We start from the raw sequence: 8459 nt of genomic DNA on the forward strand, positions 1-8459 counted from the left end.
GATAAAAATCCTCATTCAAAAACAAAAGCCCCCCCCCCGACACACACTTGAATGTGTAATGACACACGGTCATTATATGGTAGTGACACTCATCCTGACAAGCTCTGCTGTACACAAACCAAGGGACAAATATCCTTTAGACTCACTTTATAGTCAGATAAGCTTGTCCTATACCACTTGCATCATCCCTTAATAGGGATGCGAGTTTCCAGCAAAAATGGTACTCAATCATCATCGGGAACTATTAGACTTGTAATTGATGATCGCCTGCTTCAAATGTGGCACAACATACAGAGAAAGTGGGAAGTTGGGATTTAGGGATTTAGGGAAACATTCCAAGAGGCATCTCTATCCAAAAAACAACACTGAATAGATACAGGTTATTTCTCTTCAACTAAACAACTAAACAATTTCAGGGAAACAACAATGGCCCCTTTGTAAAGACAAAACAATGGCCACATGAAATATTCAGATTTTTGTTGAATCATTGAAAATCATTGCCCATCTCTCTCCATTAGCATTTATATATATACATTTTTGGAAACGCCTGCAGATGATGCCATCGCTGTCCACCAGGACTGTTGTATTTGCAGACTGCCAAATACACTGCAAGCGTTCGTAACGTGTGGGGAGCATCTAGAACAAACAATATTGCTAACATGAAACGGAATAATGTTTTATGCTTAGTCGAATAACTGGATACATTTGGAGGCCATCAAAAAAGAAATAAGAAATCATGCTCTGTCCGATATAATAAATGGACTTTGTGTACTTTATCTACAGAAGATAAAATAAAATGGTTTGGCTAAAACCCTAACATACTGAACTAGTTCATTCAGAAAGACATCATGTGATAAATCCCTGCATAACCTTACATTTCAGCCAAATTGCTATCCTGAGACACTGATTACTACATTATCTTAAGAAGGCATATATATATATATATATATATATATATATATATAAAATTACTTGAACTCAACTATATATGAACTCTTATTTTAGCAAACTCCAGCACGCATGCAATGCTTAAGGAAAGGTAAAGCTATAAAGTTCACTATTATCTTAAAAAAAGGCAGCATCTGATTTTTAATTCAAATTTATTGACCTGTTTTAATCTAAACAGTAACATTTAATTGTGACTTCCAGTCATAACTAAGAAAAATACGCCCCATTTCTTTTAGGTGTGGTTATAGATGCACTGAATATGAAAGAGAAATGCTTATTATAAATCACAAACGTTCATCATAAATGACATGTTCCCTGCTATTCAGGTTTATAGTCAAGATGCACAACACCCCTTCCCCTCCATGTTGTCCAGGATCTATGCTTCACATATTACATTCATCTGACAGGGAATAACATCACCTTTGAAACGTTTATAATACAAATACATTCTGTACATTTTTTTCCCCCGATGGTGGGGAGGTGGGCGGGATGGGTCAGAGAAATCTTTCCTGCCAAGCCTGAACCCATCCGATGCTCGGCAGCTGTCTCTCTCAGTCTGAGAAAAAGCGGTGATGAAAAAGGCTTTGAACGCCATCTTGTTCATTGCAGCTGCTTGGGCCCTGAATACAGGAACCCATTCATTCGAGGAGGCGGAGGGAGGGGGCATACTGGCGAAAATGAATTCATCTTTGTGAAACCAGCAAATACAAATTGCTCTTTTACCAAACGAGGAAAAAATTCCCGACACTGATAGATGTTGACTATTTTCAGAAATGAATTCTTTAGATTGCTGTATCTTCACACGGCTGGTCCGCAACTTCGTCAAAGCTCGGTGCTACATTCATCCGGCTTCGCTGCTGGAGGAGGCGCTCGGCTCGGCTTCCTGCGGCAGTACGTCTGGCTGGTTGCTAAACCATCTTTCGAAATGTCTTTCTCGACAGAAAAAAAAAAAAAAAAAAATCTCCGGATCTCTCGCCTCTACTTTGACACCTTATGTCGGTGTGCTGACTAAGATTTTACGCTTCATCGCGGATTAAAACGCGCCCGTTTTTCCGGCCCAGATCATTCAGCGCGGCCCGGTGGGGCACGGTGGCTGTAGCTGCTAACGACTCGCCCCGCAACACACCCGTGATCGAGATAAACAGATTGTCAAAATCCAATTAGACAATCTCAGTTTAACGTCATTAAAAGAAGAAGTTCAAATTAAGGCCGAACCGTGAGTTTGCAAACTGTCGCTGGTTTGGCACTCCTCAAACTAAAATGGCTATTGCCAAAGCGGCGCTTATTGTCATTTCCCCGAGCGACTTCTCAGCTTTGTCCCCACTTCGTAATACCTACAATTGTATTATTTGGTGATTTCGACGAACCTCGCAAACGAATTTCCCATTTCCTTTTTAGCATAATAGCATTAAGGCTGACTCTGCAGACTAAACGCGGGGATGTGAACATACAACATTAGCTGTGACTTACAGTAGCTTTAATCCGAGATGGTTTGGTTTCGATTCGTTGAATTAAACACAATCAGTTAAACCAGCTCGTTTGAAAGCGGTCAGCAAAACAGGTGTCCACGGCTTAAGATATTCGGCATTACTTCAAATATATATATATATATATATATTATTTTTTTATTTTATTTTTGCAAAGCAAATATTAACGCTTCAGTGCGCGATTTTTACATAATAGCGGTAATCAACAACAGCCTTCACATTCACAACAGATACAGGCAAATTGTTCTGGCTGCCATGTTCTGGATAAACACACCCAGATCAGCCATACCAGGCTGGAAACGTAGGCTGTGGCCACTGCTGGCTAACTTGCATGGACTGGCTACGGAGTGGTGGGGGTGGAGGTGGTGGTGGGGGTGATCCTGTTGGTGAAGTAGCCATTTTTAGACTCCTTCCTTGACAATTGCATGATGCTACAAATTTTCAAACCCGAGTGGAAGAAAATCGGAGCTCTCCCCGCGTTTGCCCGACTCAGAACAAGCGAAACAAGTTGCAACCGTGTAATCATCTTTAAGAAACTCCCCTACGGTTGGTCAACAATAAACCGAGGATGGAAAATGTACGTTCAATTAGCCTTGGCAATCATTTGCCATCCAGAGAGCAAAGGTGTGGGGGGGGGGGAGAACCGTGAGCCGTCATAAAGAGCCAAATTGTTGGTTAATACTGGGAGAAATATGGCGCATTTGAATGAGTCTTGTGTTTAAATGGGCCACTAAATCACACCCGGACCGGTTTAACCCAAAACAGCTTCTTTCTTGAGAGAGAAAGAAAGACACCCGGACGTCGGAGAGGGGTGCTGGATAACCTACAGGACCGTCACCACCTAACCTGGGTTTTAACATTTAAGGGTCACCGGATTGAAAACAAAAACAAAAACAACAACATTGGGCACCGATGCAGGTCAACACTGCTGTGGTTTAATGGACACCTGGGGTAACGCAGTGCGTTAAGTTTCTCCAACAGTGGCCCACACCCACTCTCTTGGCAAGCAGCGCCTAGCTAGCAGCAGGCTAACAGCGGCTAACTCAAACGGAGTTAACCCCTTTCTGCTCATCTGCCCCGCTCCGACAGAGCCAGCCAGCCAGCCGCACACACGGCCAATGCAATGAGTCGAGCACATTATCCTTACCCGCTTTCAGTCGAGGGCGTCCGTCGTTTATAATCACATTGACTGGAAACAGGAAAAAAAAAATAAAAATAAAAAATAAAAAAAAAAAAGGGAAAAATCCCGTCTCTCCTCTCCGACCAGGCGCTTCAGATTTTAGCTAGTTTAGCTACCGAGGAGCGGCACTCCCCGAACCCAGCGTTTCTTTTTTTTTTTTTCTTCTGACCCGCCGAGGGGGGAGACACACCGGCACAGAGGCGCAGAGACGAGGCGGCGTTTCACCCAGATATGTCGCGTCAAGAGTCCCGTTCGAGGCTTCTTCCGTTTCAACGCAAAACTCCAAACTTCGAGGCAAAAAAAAAAAACACCCCAAAAACAATCCCTTCCTGTCTTTCCCACCGTCGCTGTCTCCCTCTCTCTCTCTCTCTCCTTTTTTTTTCTTTCCTCTCTCTCTCTCTCCCTTCACGCCGGGATCTCACTCGCTTCTTCCTCCAGCCATCAAACGGCAGAGATGGGCGCGGTAACCCTGCACTCAGGTCCGGGAAACCCCACGTTGACGCGGCGTCACAACGCACGGCCGCCACTCCGACAGAGCAGGAAATGCTGCCATCTTTGGTGACGGCAGCACACCTAGATCACCCCTACCTGACCAAACGCCGCTGTTAGCCGCCAAACTTTGCTCTTCTTCTTCTTCTTCTTCTTCTTCTTCTTCAGAAGAAGAAGCCGGCGTGTGAGGATTAATGCGCCAAAATGTGTTAACACAGTGTTTCCTCATAGCAGGCGACGCTTATGGTAGTTACCGTGAAACTGGCCTGCACAGTCCCACTGCTGACTTTTCACTCATTATTTACAAGGAATAAATTCGTAAGAGTCTAATTTTTTAACATTGTTACCGCCTTAAAGATACTACATGCTCCAAATGAACGGGCTTTTTTTTTTTTTTAATGGCCATAAGCCAAATTCATGACCATGTTGGACAGTTACAGGAAAATGTGACATTCATTTTAATAGAACTCCGTCTTCAAGCAAACAGCTGTCTCATTTGCAAGTCAAACCAGACTGCACTGCAAATTTAACTAGAAAATCGGCTGTACTTCCCTTTCCATGTGCATCCAAAACACCTCTTTAGTACAAGTACATGCAGAACAATACACGTTTTTTGGAGGTTAAATTCTCTGCTGTTTCACTGTTTACTCAAATTTTCAGGAAAAAAAGTCCATCATTTATTCTGAAGGACTGTTTAGTATTACACTGATCCATTCCTAATTCCTTGATTGTATTCATAGTTTCACTGTTTGATCCAAATAGAATATAAAAACAATGTACTTTCAGGATATACACTTTGCCATAATTTATGGTTTATGAAATAAAGTCCCAGTATTCCTGCGCTGACTGTTTGTGGATCACGACAGCACTTAGATAACATTATCTCCAGTAGTCTAGGTAGAGTGCTCAGAGGAGGTGTTAATGCTCAGCGGGTTGAGGCGTTACTTGGAGACATGGAACACTTTGACGTCTTCAGGGACAACAAACTGGGCAAGATCTTGGTCCAATGGGGGAACACGACGGCAGCGTTGGCTCTGGTTTGAGTGAAGTATGCTCCTAAGAGAGCACTGCTCTGCTTACTGTAGTCCAGCATTTGGGGATGTACTGTTTGTGTCAGAATTGTTTGTGCGGTTCACACTGGCTGTCACTGCTGTGGCTTAGTTGAAATGGAGTGTGATATTGCCAGCAATCGTTTTATAGAACTCTGAATTTGAAACATTATTGTGTATCTTTACACGCAATCACTTAGTGAGAATGCTGTGATGAACAAGAAATTTCAAGTTGAAATGATGGTGTGTTGAGGTCAGACATGAAGGAGGAAGCTGGTTTATTCTCCTCTGCTGTGCCATGACCAGCTCTGTAATCACACATTAATGCCCCTAAAAGATACCCCAATTGTAGGGGTGTGTGCACATATGCAGTATAATCCCACCTAAGGGCATTGATTTGGGTGCTCATGTTAGAGTAGTTCGTATTGGTTGTGGTTTCGCTTGATATGTTCACGAATTACATTAACCATAATTTAGCTATCTATAATCTAATTTGTTGAAAAACTGAGGTAGATAAACGTGGGACGAGCTGTAACACTGTTTCCGAGCATGTGTGTGTGCCTGTGTATCAGACAGTGTTCTAGGTGTGGGTTTCCACTGGGACTCATCTGCCCAGGTTAATGCTGTTGAGATTTAGTTGCCCCTGGATACACCCCAGCCTGTCTGCATACATGTGTTGTGAAGCTTCTTTAGCAGAGCTTCAGACCGCCCAGGGGAAAAAGCTTATTGTCTGCATCCAGCCTTTTGATGAGGAGAGCAGAAAGAGATGAGTCCACACCTTGACGTTCCTTTTGTATCAAAGAAAGCTCAAAATTAGGTATTAAATATAAACTGAAGCTGCTTTGAAAATTTTTTTTATCTGCCATGCAATTCTATCATATCTCTAATTTGTTTATAATCTGCACATAAAATGGCTATAAAATAGTTTTTTCTCAAGTTGAATGTTCACCACTCTTTACTCACATTAATAACTTAAATATTTTCCCTAAAAGTTTGAGTGGATCACGTAAGTATCTGTTTATACAGGTGAATCCAACTTGTCTTGTATGATATAATGCAGTTAAGTCAAATCCCCAGGCATGACCTGCAAGAAAGATGACTATTATGAGCCTTTTCACTGTCTAGAATTGATTTAGTTAAGTCATATTCACTGACTGCTCATGGAGCAACAGATAGACAGGCAGAAGGGATGGACACACACACACGCATACACATCATGCACTGGTCAGTAAAGCAGAGACCATAAGTAGCACTATCTCACAGTATTAGTGAGAGATCAGAGGAGAAATCAGATTAGAAAAAGAGGCAAAATAGCAGTGCAAACATTGCCTAATATGATCTCATTCATTTCATAAAACGAATGACATTACATGAGGCTAAGCTCATAATGACCTTGCTTTTTATAGGCAGGTTGGGGTACAGTAATCTGATTTAGCATAATCTCCTACAATCTCTGATAAATGCTTACGGCATGTATCTCTGAGAGAGGTCAGACCCCATTGGTCCATTTTGAGGCACGACTGACATCTGCTGTCGTGCATCTACACAGAGCCGACTTCACAGGCGGTAGGTAGCACAGCGATAAGAGAGCTCTTATCATCAGAAGAATTTAATGGCTAAAATGTTAAGGGTGTAATTCTGAAAAAGATTAATGCTTCAATCAAAGAACATTTTGGAAAATTGTCATCAGGGGGAAAATATCTATATATATAATAGATACTGTAGTAGTAGTAGTTGCAGTTGTTATTTAGATAATCCTAATAACCATCCACTTTTATTGCTATTATTGATACTATTGCAATTTCAATCCCATCTATTAAGACTACAGCTGGAGATCCTGATACTGACAGGTCAGTGTGTCCGTCTATGCCGGAACGGTAGTCTTTACCCTCAGTTTTATCAAAGCAGCGTTTTTTGGCATTCATCATCTGCTTTCATCACGTAATATTCTGGGTCATATTTCACAGACTATACCGTGTTTGACCTCGTCGTGAACTCTGTTGCCTTTCACTTCATGTGTACAGTACTAGCAGTGATACAGTATGTACTTTATACATCAGCTGACACATCATTAACCAGGGACTTACTTGGCATTACATATGCCCTCTGGTGGTTGAAGTAGGCTTATATAGTCTAGTGTTTTCATGAAGTTACAAATGTGCAAACAGACAGTTGACAGGGGTGCTCTGGGTGCAGTACGTCGGTAATTCACAGAAAGATTGAGTTAATGGTGAAAAGTCCTTGTGGAAGCATCTCTGTCTAGACTTTTGGAAGGGAATGCTTCAATTTCAGTGAAATCTCATGTTCTGTTTAGCAGCTAAGCGGTATTCTGCTGCTCTGATGGAAATATTTCTTTGATATATTGTTTGTTTTCATAGATATCTTATAATTTTTAGAGAGATGACAGTTTCATTCTACCTGTATAAAGACAACAAAGATTTTGTGATTCTCATTGTGAAATGTCACAAAATGTAGTTTTGTCCTTGAATGAAGGGTCAGTGAGGTTATCAGAACTTTACAGTCTTGTCATAGTCACAGCTATAACAGAGCTATAGAAGTACTATATTACGTTTGACAATGGAAAACGCTTGATCCAAAGAACCAAACCGATTCCACAAATTCTTACTTTTGTAATGAAACGCTGTGACTTAAAGTTAACCAAATACACAGCCACCTCATTTTAAGATTGTGAAAAACATATTGCTGTGCAACATATCGTTACAATATCAATACAACATTTTCTTCCCTAAAACATTCCATTGGTAGCAACTGCTGCAATAATTTTTTTCCATTTTTGTTTACAGTTGCGTTTATATTACAGGGCTATTGTTAAATTTAGTGTCAGTAGTATCATTAATGTCATTGTTCTGAATGGTTTATGCTGTTCAGCGTAATTTTTGTAGTTTATGAATACTATGTAAATTCATACTCTTAAACACAATTTCTATAATGACATTTTCGGCAAATAAATGTTTGCAAAGATACTTGAATAAGAAATGTGCATTCTAAGTACTAAATATGTTATGTTCTCTGATAATGACCAGCACATATTGTAGTGCATCAGGCTTTGATGGGAAGGAGTTACTGTTTCACAACATAATCTCATAATTGCATTTTGATATGTTTTAATGATGCAGTTCAGTGATGAACTTACTGTACATGTATAATGCTGAAATTCTGATGCTGGTTTTGTGTTGCATTCAGGCTAAACTAATAAAAGGATGGTGTCTGTTGGGTAGCTGCTGGTTCTTGAAAGCATGGTATAAAAATATAAACATCTCATGTAAACATCATTAATATTTTAAT

At 40.8% G+C, this 8459-nt stretch overlaps 1 protein-coding gene across 1 annotated transcript in view; it reads right to left on the reverse strand.

The window, feature by feature from the left end:
• The window catches only part of LOC115045896 (guanine nucleotide-binding protein G(I)/G(S)/G(T) subunit beta-1), a 32854-nt gene extending 28859 nt beyond the window's left edge, over window positions 1-3995 (reverse strand). Inside the window, exon 1 of the mRNA XM_029505860.1 lies at window positions 3583-3995. The gene's annotated coding sequence lies outside the window, so the exon portion shown is untranslated. The remainder of the gene's footprint in view (window positions 1-3582) is intronic.
• Between the last annotated feature and the right edge of the window lie 4464 nt (window positions 3996-8459).

Source organism: Echeneis naucrates, chromosome 7 (assembly GCF_900963305.1).
Source record: "Echeneis naucrates chromosome 7, fEcheNa1.1, whole genome shotgun sequence".
NCBI lineage: Eukaryota > Metazoa > Chordata > Actinopteri > Carangiformes > Echeneidae > Echeneis > Echeneis naucrates.